Below are 12,072 nucleotides of genomic sequence, written 5' to 3' on the forward strand. Positions count from 1 at the left end.
TTGAAAAAAAGCCCGGACTTATAAAAACTTTCAGCTATACTTTTGAATTATTCTGGAACTAAAAACGATAGAGAGACGCAGTTTGTACCTGCGTCATTCTGGCATGTCCCCCAATTCAGATTTCAAAGTTTTAGAGCGGCTTCCAGACTTCTTGATACCGAAAATTAAAAGTAGGCGGCTGTGCTCCGAAACATTTTTGTGCACAGAGAAAATCAAAAGTACAGCGGGTCAATTTGACCCAAAATCATTGCTCAATCTAAACAAGTTTAGCACCATTGGATGGACAATTTCAAGGGCTTTCCTCTCGTACAAAAATTACTGCTATGGGGATTTTCAAAGTGAAGCTAGAGGCCAGGGAGTAGACCCGACACACACCGTAAATTGTGGATATTTAACGCATGATACACACGGCATGTGGTGATTATTGGAGAAAACAAATATATGCGTTGAAAAAAAGCCCGGACTTATAAAAACTTTCAGCTATACTTTTGAATTATTCTGGAACTAAAAACGATAGAGAGACGCAGTTTGTACCTGCGTCATTCTGGCATGTCCCCCAATTCAGATTTCAAAGTTTTAGAGCGGCTTCCAGACTTCTTGATACCGAAAATTAAAAGTAGGCGGCGTTGCTCCGAAACATTTTTGTGCACAGAGAAAATCAAAAGTACAGCGGGTCAATTTGACCCAAAATCATTGCTCAATCTAAACAAGTTTAGCACCATTGGATGGACAATTTCAAGGGCTTTCCTCTCGTACAAAAATTACTGCTATGGGGATTTTCAAAGTGAAGCTAGAGGCCAGGGAGTAGACCCGACACACACCGTAAATTGTGGATATTTAACGCATGATACACACGGCATGTGGTGATTATTGGAGAAAACAAATATATGCGTTGAAAAAAAGCCCGGACTTATAAAAACTTTCAGCTATACTTTTGAATTATTCTGGAACTAAAAACGATAGAGAGACGCAGTTTGTACCTGCGTCATTCTGGCATGTCCCCAAATTCAGATTTCAAAGTTTTAGAGCGGCTTCCAGACTTCTTGATACCGAAAATTAAAAGTAGGCGGCTGTGCTCCGAAACATTTTTGTGCACAGAGAAAATCAAAAGTACAGCGGGTCAATTTGACCCAAAATCATTGCTCAATCTAAACAAGTTTAGCACCATTGGATGGACAATTTCAAGGGCTTTCCTCTCGTACAAAAATTACTGCTATGGGGATTTTCAAAGTGAAGCTAGAGGCCAGGGAGTAGACCCGACACACACCGTAAATTGTGGATATTTAACGCATGATACACACGGCATGTGGTGATTATTGGAGAAAACAAATATATGCGTTGAAAAAAAGCCCGGACTTATAAAAACTTTCAGCTATACTTTTGAATTATTCTGGAACTAAAAACGATAGAGAGACGCAGTTTGTACCTGCGTCATTCTGGCATGTCCCCCAATTCAGATTTCAAAGTTTTAGAGCGGCTTCCAGACTTCTTGATACCGAAAATTAAAAGTAGGCGGCTGTGCTCCGAAACATTTTTGTGCACAGAGAAAATCAAAAGTACAGCGGGTCAATTTGACCCAAAATCATTGCTCAATCTAAACAAGTTTAGCACCATTGGATGGACAATTTCAAGGGCTTTCCTCTCGTACAAAAATTACTGCTATGGGGATTTTCAAAATGAAGCTAGAGGCCAGGGAGTAGACCCGACACACACCGTAAATTGTGGATATTTAACGCATGATACACACGGCATGTGGTGATTATTGGAGAAAACAAATATATGCGTTGAAAAAAAGCCCGGACTTATAAAAACTTTCAGCTATACTTTTGAATTATTCTGGAACTAAAAACGATAGAGAGACGCAGTTTGTACCTGCGTCATTCTGGCATGTCCCCCAATTCAGATTTCAAAGTTTTAGAGCGGCTTCCAGACTTCTTGATACCGAAAATTAAAAGTAGGCGGCTGTGCTCCGAAACATTTTTGTGCACAGAGAAAATCAAAAGTACAGCGGGTCAATTTGACCCAAAATCATTGCTCAATCTAAACAAGTTTAGCACCATTGGATGGACAATTTCAAGGGCTTTCCTCTCGTACAAAAATTACTGCTATGGGGATTTTTAAAGTGAAGCTAGAGGCCAGGGAGTAGACCCGACACACACCGTAAATTGTGGATATTTAACGCATGATACACACGGCATGTGGTGATTATTGGAGAAAACAAATATATGCGTTGAAAAAAAGCCCGGACTTATAAAAACTTTCAGCTATACTTTTGAATTATTCTGGAACTAAAAACGATAGAGAGACGCAGTTTGTACCTGCGTCATTCTGGCATGTCCCCCAATTCAGATTTCAAAGTTTTAGAGCGGCTTCCAGACTTCTTGATACCGAAAATTAAAAGTAGGCGGCTGTGCTCCGAAACATTTTTGTGCACAGAGAAAATCAAAAGTACAGCGGGTCAATTTGACCCAAAATCATTGCTCAATCTAAACAAGTTTAGCACCATTGGATGGACAATTTCAAGGGCTTTCCTCTCGTACAAAAATTACTGCTATGGGGATTTTCAAAGTGAAGCTAGAGGCCAGGGAGTAGACCCGACACACACCGTAAATTGTGGATATTTAACGCATGATACACACGGCATGTGGTGATTATTGGAGAAAACAAATATATGCGTTGAAAAAAAGCCCGGACTTATAAAAACTTTCAGCTATACTTTTGAATTATTCTGGAACTAAAAACGATAGAGAGACGCAGTTTGTACCTGCGTCATTCTGGCATGTCCCCCAATTCAGATTTCAAAGTTTTAGAGCGGCTTCCAGACTTCTTGATACCGAAAATTAAAAGTAGGCGGCTGTGCTCCGAAACATTTTTGTGCACAGAGAAAATCAAAAGTACAGCGGGTCAATTTGACCCAAAATCATTGCTCAATCTAAACAAGTTTAGCACCATTGGATGGACAATTTCAAGGGCTTTCCTCTCGTACAAAAATTACTGCTATGGGGATTTTCAAAGTGAAGCTAGAGGCCAGGGAGTAGACCCGACACACACCGTAAATTGTGGATATTTAACGCATGATACACACGGCATGTGGTGATTATTGGAGAAAACAAATATATGCGTTGAAAAAAAGCCCGGACTTATAAAAACTTTCAGCTATACTTTTGAATTATTCTGGAACTAAAAACGATAGAGAGACGCAGTTTGTACCTGCGTCATTCTGGCATGTCCCCCAATTCAGATTTCAAAGTTTTAGAGCGGCTTCCAGACTTCTTGATACCGAAAATTAAAAGTAGGCGGCTGTGCTCCGAAACATTTTTGTGCACAGAGAAAATCAAAAGTACAGCGGGTCAATTTGACCCAAAATCATTGCTCAATCTAAACAAGTTTAGCACCATTGGATGGACAATTTCAAGGGCTTTCCTCTCGTACAAAAATTACTGCTATGGGGATTTTCAAAGTGAAGCTAGAGGCCAGGGAGTAGACCCGACACACACCGTAAATTGTGGATATTTAACGCATGATACACACGGCATGTGGTGATTATTGGAGAAAACAAATATATGCGTTGAAAAAAAGCCCGGACTTATAAAAACTTTCAGCTATACTTTTGAATTATTCTGGAACTAAAAACGATAGAGAGACGCAGTTTGTACCTGCGTCATTCTGGCATGTCCCCCAATTCAGATTTCAAAGTTTTAGAGCGGCTTCCAGACTTCTTGATACCGAAAATTAAAAGTAGGCGGCTGTGCTCCGAAACATTTTTGTGCACAGAGAAAATCAAAAGTACAGCGGGTCAATTTGACCCAAAATCATTGCTCAATCTAAACAAGTTTAGCACCATTGGATGGACAATTTCAAGGGCTTTCATCTCGTACAAAAATTACTGCTATGGGGATTTTCAAAGTGAAGCTAGAGGCCAGGGAGTAGACCCGACACACACCGTAAATTGTGGATATTTAACGCATGATACACACGGCATGTGGTGATTATTGGAGAAAACAAATATATGCGTTGAAAAAAAGCCCGGACTTATAAAAACTTTCAGCTATACTTTTGAATTATTCTGGAACTAAAAACGATAGAGAGACGCAGTTTGTACCTGCGTCATTCTGGCATGTCCCCCAATTCAGATTTCAAAGTTTTAGAGCGGCTTCCAGACTTCTTGATACCGAAAATTAAAAGTAGGCGGCTGTGCTCCGAAACATTTTTGTGCACAGAGAAAATCAAAAGTACAGCGGGTCAATTTGACCCAAAATCATTGCTCAATCTAAACAAGTTTAGCACCATTGGATGGACAATTTCAAGGGCTTTCCTCTCGTACAAAAATTACTGCTATGGGGATTTTCAAAGTGAAGCTAGAGGCCAGGGAGTAGACCCGACACACACCGTAAATTGTGGATATTTAACGCATGATACACACGGCATGTGGTGATTATTGGAGAAAACAAATATATGCGTTGAAAAAAAGCCCGGACTTATAAAAACTTTCAGCTATACTTTTGAATTATTCTGGAACTAAAAACGATAGAGAGACCCAGTTTGTACCTGCGTCATTCTGGCATGTCCCCAAATTCAGATCAGATTTCAAAGTTTTAGAGCGGCTTCCAGACTTCTTGATACCGAAAATTAAAAGTAGGCGGCTGTGCTCCGAAACATTTTTGTGCACAGAGAAAATCAAAAGTACAGCGGGTCAATTTGACCCAAAATCATTGCTCAATCTAAACAAGTTTAGCACCATTGGATGGACAATTTCAAGGGCTTTCCTCTCGTACAAAAATTACTGCTATGGGGATTTTCAAAGTGAAGCTAGAGGCCAGGGAGTAGACCCGACACACACCGTAAATTGTGGATATTTAACGCATGATACACACGGCATGTGGTGAATATTGGAGAAAACAAATATATGCGTTGAAAAAAAGCCCGGACTTATAAAAACTTTCAGCTATACTTTTGAATTATTCTGGAACTAAAAACGATAGAGAGACGCAGTTTGTACCTGCGTCATTCTGGCATGTCCCCCAATTCAGATTTCAAAGTTTTAGAGCGGCTTCCAGACTTCTTGATACCGAAAATTAAAAGTAGGCGGCTGTGCTCCGAAACATTTTTGTGCACAGAGAAAATCAAAAGTACAGCGGGTCAATTTGACCCAAAATCATTGCTCAATCTAAACAAGTTTAGCACCATTGGATGGACAATTTCAAGGGCTTTCCTCTCGTACAAAAATTACTGCTATGGGGATTTTCAAAATGAAGCTAGAGGCCAGGGAGTAGACCCGACACACACCGTAAATTGTGGATATTTAACGCATGATACACACGGCATGTGGTGATTATTGGAGAAAACAAATATATGCGTTGAAAAAAAGCCCGGACTTATAAAAACTTTCAGCTATACTTTTGAATTATTCTGGAACTAAAAACGATAGAGAGACGCAGTTTGTACCTGCGTCATTCTGGCATGTCCCCCAATTCAGATTTCAAAGTTTTAGAGCGGCTTCCAGACTTCTTGATACCGAAAATTAAAAGTAGGCGGCTGTGCTCCGAAACATTTTTGTGCACAGAGAAAATCAAAAGTACAGCCAAGGGCTTTCCTCTCGTACAAAAATTACTGCTATGGGGATTTTCAAAGTGAAGCTAGAGGCCAGGGAGTAGACCCGACACACACCGTAAATTGTGGATATTTAACGCATGATACACACGGCATGTGGTGATTATTGGAGAAAACAAATATATGCGTTGAAAAAAAGCCCGGACTTATAAAAACTTTCAGCTATACTTTTGAATTATTCTGGAACTAAAAACGATAGAGAGACGCAGTTTGTACCTGCGTCATTCTGGCATGTCCCCAAATTCAGATCAGATTTCAAAGTTTTAGAGCGGCTTCCAGACTTCTTGATACCGAAAATTAAAAGTAGGCGGCTGTGCTCCGAAACATTTTTGTGCACAGAGAAAATCAAAAGTACAGCGGGTCAATTTGACCCAAAATCATTGCTCAATCTAAACAAGTTTAGCACCATTGGATGGACAATTTCAAGGGCTTTCCTCTCGTACAAAAATTACTGCTATGGGGATTTTCAAAGTGAAGCTAGAGGCCAGGGAGTAGACCCGACACACACCGTAAATTGTGGATATTTAACGCATGATACACACGGCATGTGGTGATTATTGGAGAAAACAAATATATGCGTTGAAAAAAAGCCCGGACTTATAAAAACTTTCAGCTATACTTTTGAATTATTCTGGAACTAAAAACGATAGAGAGACGCAGTTTGTACCTGCGTCATTCTGGCATGTCCCCCAATTCAGATTTCAAAGTTTTAGAGCGGCTTCCAGACTTCTTGATACCGAAAATTAAAAGTAGGCGGCTGTGCTCCGAAACATTTTTGTGCACAGAGAAAATCAAAAGTACAGCGGGTCAATTTGACCCAAAATCATTGCTCAATCTAAACAAGTTTAGCACCATTGGATGGACAATTTCAAGGGCTTTCCTCTCGTACAAAAATTACTGCTATGGGGATTTTCAAAATGAAGCTAGAGGCCAGGGAGTAGACCCGACACACACCGTAAATTGTGGATATTTAACGCATGATACACACGGCATGTGGTGATTATTGGAGAAAACAAATATATGCGTTGAAAAAAAGCCCGGACTTATAAAAACTTTCAGCTATACTTTTGAATTATTCTGGAACTAAAAACGATAGAGAGACGCAGTTTGTACCTGCGTCATTCTGGCATGTCCCCCAATTCAGATTTCAAAGTTTTAGAGCGGCTTCCAGACTTCTTGATACCGAAAATTAAAAGTAGGCGGCTGTGCTCCGAAACATTTTTGTGCACAGAGAAAATCAAAAGTACAGCGGGTCAATTTGACCCAAAATCATTGCTCAATCTAAACAAGTTTAGCACCATTGGATGGACAATTTCAAGGGCTTTCCTCTCGTACAAAAATTACTGCTATGGGGATTTTTAAAGTGAAGCTAGAGGCCAGGGAGTAGACCCGACACACACCGTAAATTGTGGATATTTAACGCATGATACACACGGCATGTGGTGATTATTGGAGAAAACAAATATATGCGTTGAAAAAAAGCCCGGACTTATAAAAACTTTCAGCTATACTTTTGAATTATTCTGGAACTAAAAACGATAGAGAGACGCAGTTTGTACCTGCGTCATTCTGGCATGTCCCCCAATTCAGATTTCAAAGTTTTAGAGCGGCTTCCAGACTTCTTGATACCGAAAATTAAAAGTAGGCGGCTGTGCTCCGAAACATTTTTGTGCACAGAGAAAATCAAAAGTACAGCGGGTCAATTTGACCCAAAATCATTGCTCAATCTAAACAAGTTTAGCACCATTGGATGGACAATTTCAAGGGCTTTCCTCTCGTACAAAAATTACTGCTATGGGGATTTTCAAAGTGAAGCTAGAGGCCAGGGAGTAGACCCGACACACACCGTAAATTGTGGATATTTAACGCATGATACACACGGCATGTGGTGATTATTGGAGAAAACAAATATATGCGTTGAAAAAAAGCCCGGACTTATAAAAACTTTCAGCTATACTTTTGAATTATTCTGGAACTAAAAACGATAGAGAGACGCAGTTTGTACCTGCGTCATTCTGGCATGTCCCCCAATTCAGATTTCAAAGTTTTAGAGCGGCTTCCAGACTTCTTGATACCGAAAATTAAAAGTAGGCGGCGTTGCTCCGAAACATTTTTGTGCACAGAGAAAATCAAAAGTACAGCGGGTCAATTTGACCCAAAATCATTGCTCAATCTAAACAAGTTTAGCACCATTGGATGGACAATTTCAAGGGCTTTCCTCTCGTACAAAAATTACTGCTATGGGGATTTTCAAAGTGAAGCTAGAGGCCAGGGAGTAGACCCGACACACACCGTAAATTGTGGATATTTAACGCATGATACACACGGCATGTGGTGATTATTGGAGAAAACAAATATATGCGTTGAAAAAAAGCCCGGACTTATAAAAACTTTCAGCTATACTTTTGAATTATTCTGGAACTAAAAACGATAGAGAGACGCAGTTTGTACCTGCGTCATTCTGGCATGTCCCCCAATTCAGATTTCAAAGTTTTAGAGCGGCTTCCAGACTTCTTGATACCGAAAATTAAAAGTAGGCGGCGTTGCTCCGAAACATTTTTGTGCACAGAGAAAATCAAAAGTACAGCGGGTCAATTTGACCCAAAATCATTGCTCAATCTAAACAAGTTTAGCACCATTGGATGGACAATTTCAAGGGCTTTCCTCTCGTACAAAAATTACTGCTATGGGGATTTTCAAAGTGAAGCTAGAGGCCAGGGAGTAGACCCGACACACACCGTAAATTGTGGATATTTAACGCATGATACACACGGCATGTGGTGATTATTGGAGAAAACAAATATATGCGTTGAAAAAAAGCCCGGACTTATAAAAACTTTCAGCTATACTTTTGAATTATTCTGGAACTAAAAACGATAGAGAGACGCAGTTTGTACCTGCGTCATTCTGGCATGTCCCCCAATTCAGATTTCAAAGTTTTAGAGCGGCTTCCAGACTTCTTGATACCGAAAATTAAAAGTAGGCGGCTGTGCTCCGAAACATTTTTGTGCACAGAGAAAATCAAAAGTACAGCGGGTCAATTTGACCCAAAATCATTGCTCAATCTAAACAAGTTTAGCACCATTGGATGGACAATTTCAAGGGCTTTCCTCTCGTACAAAAATTACTGCTATGGGGATTTTCAAAGTGAAGCTAGAGGCCAGGGAGTAGACCCGACACACACCGTAAATTGTGGATATTTAACGCATGATACACACGGCATGTGGTGATTATTGGAGAAAACAAATATATGCGTTGAAAAAAAGCCCGGACTTATAAAAACTTTCAGCTATACTTTTGAATTATTCTGGAACTAAAAACGATAGAGAGACGCAGTTTGTACCTGCGTCATTCTGGCATGTCCCCCAATTCAGATTTCAAAGTTTTAGAGCGGCTTCCAGACTTCTTGATACCGAAAATTAAAAGTAGGCGGCGTTGCTCCGAAACATTTTTGTGCACAGAGAAAATCAAAAGTACAGCGGGTCAATTTGACCCAAAATCATTGCTCAATCTAAACAAGTTTAGCACCATTGGATGGACAATTTCAAGGGCTTTCCTCTCGTACAAAAATTACTGCTATGGGGATTTTCAAAGTGAAGCTAGAGGCCAGGGAGTAGACCCGACACACACCGTAAATTGTGGATATTTAACGCATGATACACACGGCATGTGGTGATTATTGGAGAAAACAAATATATGCGTTGAAAAAAAGCCCGGACTTATAAAAACTTTCAGCTATACTTTTGAATTATTCTGGAACTAAAAACGATAGAGAGACGCAGTTTGTACCTGCGTCATTCTGGCATGTCCCCCAATTCAGATTTCAAAGTTTTAGAGCGGCTTCCAGACTTCTTGATACCGAAAATTAAAAGTAGGCGGCGTTGCTCCGAAACATTTTTGTGCACAGAGAAAATCAAAAGTACAGCGGGTCAATTTGACCCAAAATCATTGCTCAATCTAAACAAGTTTAGCACCATTGGATGGACAATTTCAAGGGCTTTCCTCTCGTACAAAAATTACTGCTATGGGGATTTTCAAAGTGAAGCTAGAGGCCAGGGAGTAGACCCGACACACACCGTAAATTGTGGATATTTAACGCATGATACACACGGCATGTGGTGATTATTGGAGAAAACAAATATATGCGTTGAAAAAAAGCCCGGACTTATAAAAACTTTCAGCTATACTTTTGAATTATTCTGGAACTAAAAACGATAGAGAGACGCAGTTTGTACCTGCGTCATTCTGGCATGTCCCCCAATTCAGATTTCAAAGTTTTAGAGCGGCTTCCAGACTTCTTGATACCGAAAATTAAAAGTAGGCGGCTGTGCTCCGAAACATTTTTGTGCACAGAGAAAATCAAAAGTACAGCGGGTCAATTTGACCCAAAATCATTGCTCAATCTAAACAAGTTTAGCACCATTGGATGGACAATTTCAAGGGCTTTCCTCTCGTACAAAAATTACTGCTATGGGGATTTTCAAAGTGAAGCTAGAGGCCAGGGAGTAGACCCGACACACACCGTAAATTGTGGATATTTAACGCATGATACACACGGCATGTGGTGATTATTGGAGAAAACAAATATATGCGTTGAAAAAAAGCCCGGACTTATAAAAACTTTCAGCTATACTTTTGAATTATTCTGGAACTAAAAACGATAGAGAGACGCAGTTTGTACCTGCGTCATTCTGGCATGTCCCCCAATTCAGATTTCAAAGTTTTAGAGCGGCTTCCAGACTTCTTGATACCGAAAATTAAAAGTAGGCGGCTGTGCTCCGAAACATTTTTGTGCACAGAGAAAATCAAAAGTACAGCGGGTCAATTTGACCCAAAATCATTGCTCAATCTAAACAAGTTTAGCACCATTGGATGGACAATTTCAAGGGCTTTCCTCTCGTACAAAAATTACTGCTATGGGGATTTTCAAAGTGAAGCTAGAGGCCAGGGAGTAGACCCGACACACACCGTAAATTGTGGATATTTAACGCATGATACACACGGCATGTGGTGATTATTGGAGAAAACAAATATATGCGTTGAAAAAAAGCCCGGACTTATAAAAACTTTCAGCTATACTTTTGAATTATTCTGGAACTAAAAACGATAGAGAGACGCAGTTTGTACCTGCGTCATTCTGGCATGTCCCCCAATTCAGATTTCAAAGTTTTAGAGCGGCTTCCAGACTTCTTGATACCGAAAATTAAAAGTAGGCGGCTGTGCTCCGAAACATTTTTGTGCACAGAGAAAATCAAAAGTACAGCGGGTCAATTTGACCCAAAATCATTGCTCAATCTAAACAAGTTTAGCACCATTGGATGGACAATTTCAAGGGCTTTCCTCTCGTACAAAAATTACTGCTATGGGGATTTTCAAAGTGAAGCTAGAGGCCAGGGAGTAGACCCGACACACACCGTAAATTGTGGATATTTAACGCATGATACACACGGCATGTGGTGATTATTGGAGAAAACAAATATATGCGTTGAAAAAAAGCCCGGACTTATAAAAACTTTCAGCTATACTTTTGAATTATTCTGGAACTAAAAACGATAGAGAGACGCAGTTTGTACCTGCGTCATTCTGGCATGTCCCCCAATTCAGATTTCAAAGTTTTAGAGCGGCTTCCAGACTTCTTGATACCGAAAATTAAAAGTAGGCGGCTGTGCTCCGAAACATTTTTGTGCACAGAGAAAATCAAAAGTACAGCGGGTCAATTTGACCCAAAATCATTGCTCAATCTAAACAAGTTTAGCACCATTGGATGGACAATTTCAAGGGCTTTCCTCTCGTACAAAAATTACTGCTATGGGGATTTTCAAAGTGAAGCTAGAGGCCAGGGAGTAGACCCGACACACACCGTAAATTGTGGATATTTAACGCATGATACACACGGCATGTGGTGATTATTGGAGAAAACAAATATATGCGTTGAAAAAAAGCCCGGACTTATAAAAACTTTCAGCTATACTTTTGAATTATTCTGGAACTAAAAACGATAGAGAGACGCAGTTTGTACCTGCGTCATTCTGGCATGTCCCCCAATTCAGATTTCAAAGTTTTAGAGCGGCTTCCAGACTTCTTGATACCGAAAATTAAAAGTAGGCGGCTGTGCTCCGAAACATTTTTGTGCACAGAGAAAATCAAAAGTACAGCGGGTCAATTTGACCCAAAATCATTGCTCAATCTAAACAAGTTTAGCACCATTGGATGGACAATTTCAAGGGCTTTCCTCTTGTACAAAAATTACTGCTATGGGGATTTTCAAAGTGAAGCTAGAGGCCAGGGAGTAGACCCGACACACACCGTAAATTGTGGATATTTAACGCATGATACACACGGCATGTGGTGATTATTGGAGAAAACAAATATATGCGTTGAAAAAAAGCCCGGACTTATAAAAACTTTCAGCTATACTTTTGAATTATTCTGGAACTAAAAACGATAGAGAGACGCAGTTTG

Source organism: Asterias amurensis, chromosome 11, assembly GCF_032118995.1.
Source record: "Asterias amurensis chromosome 11, ASM3211899v1".
Classification (NCBI taxonomy): Eukaryota; Metazoa; Echinodermata; class Asteroidea; order Forcipulatida; family Asteriidae; genus Asterias; species Asterias amurensis.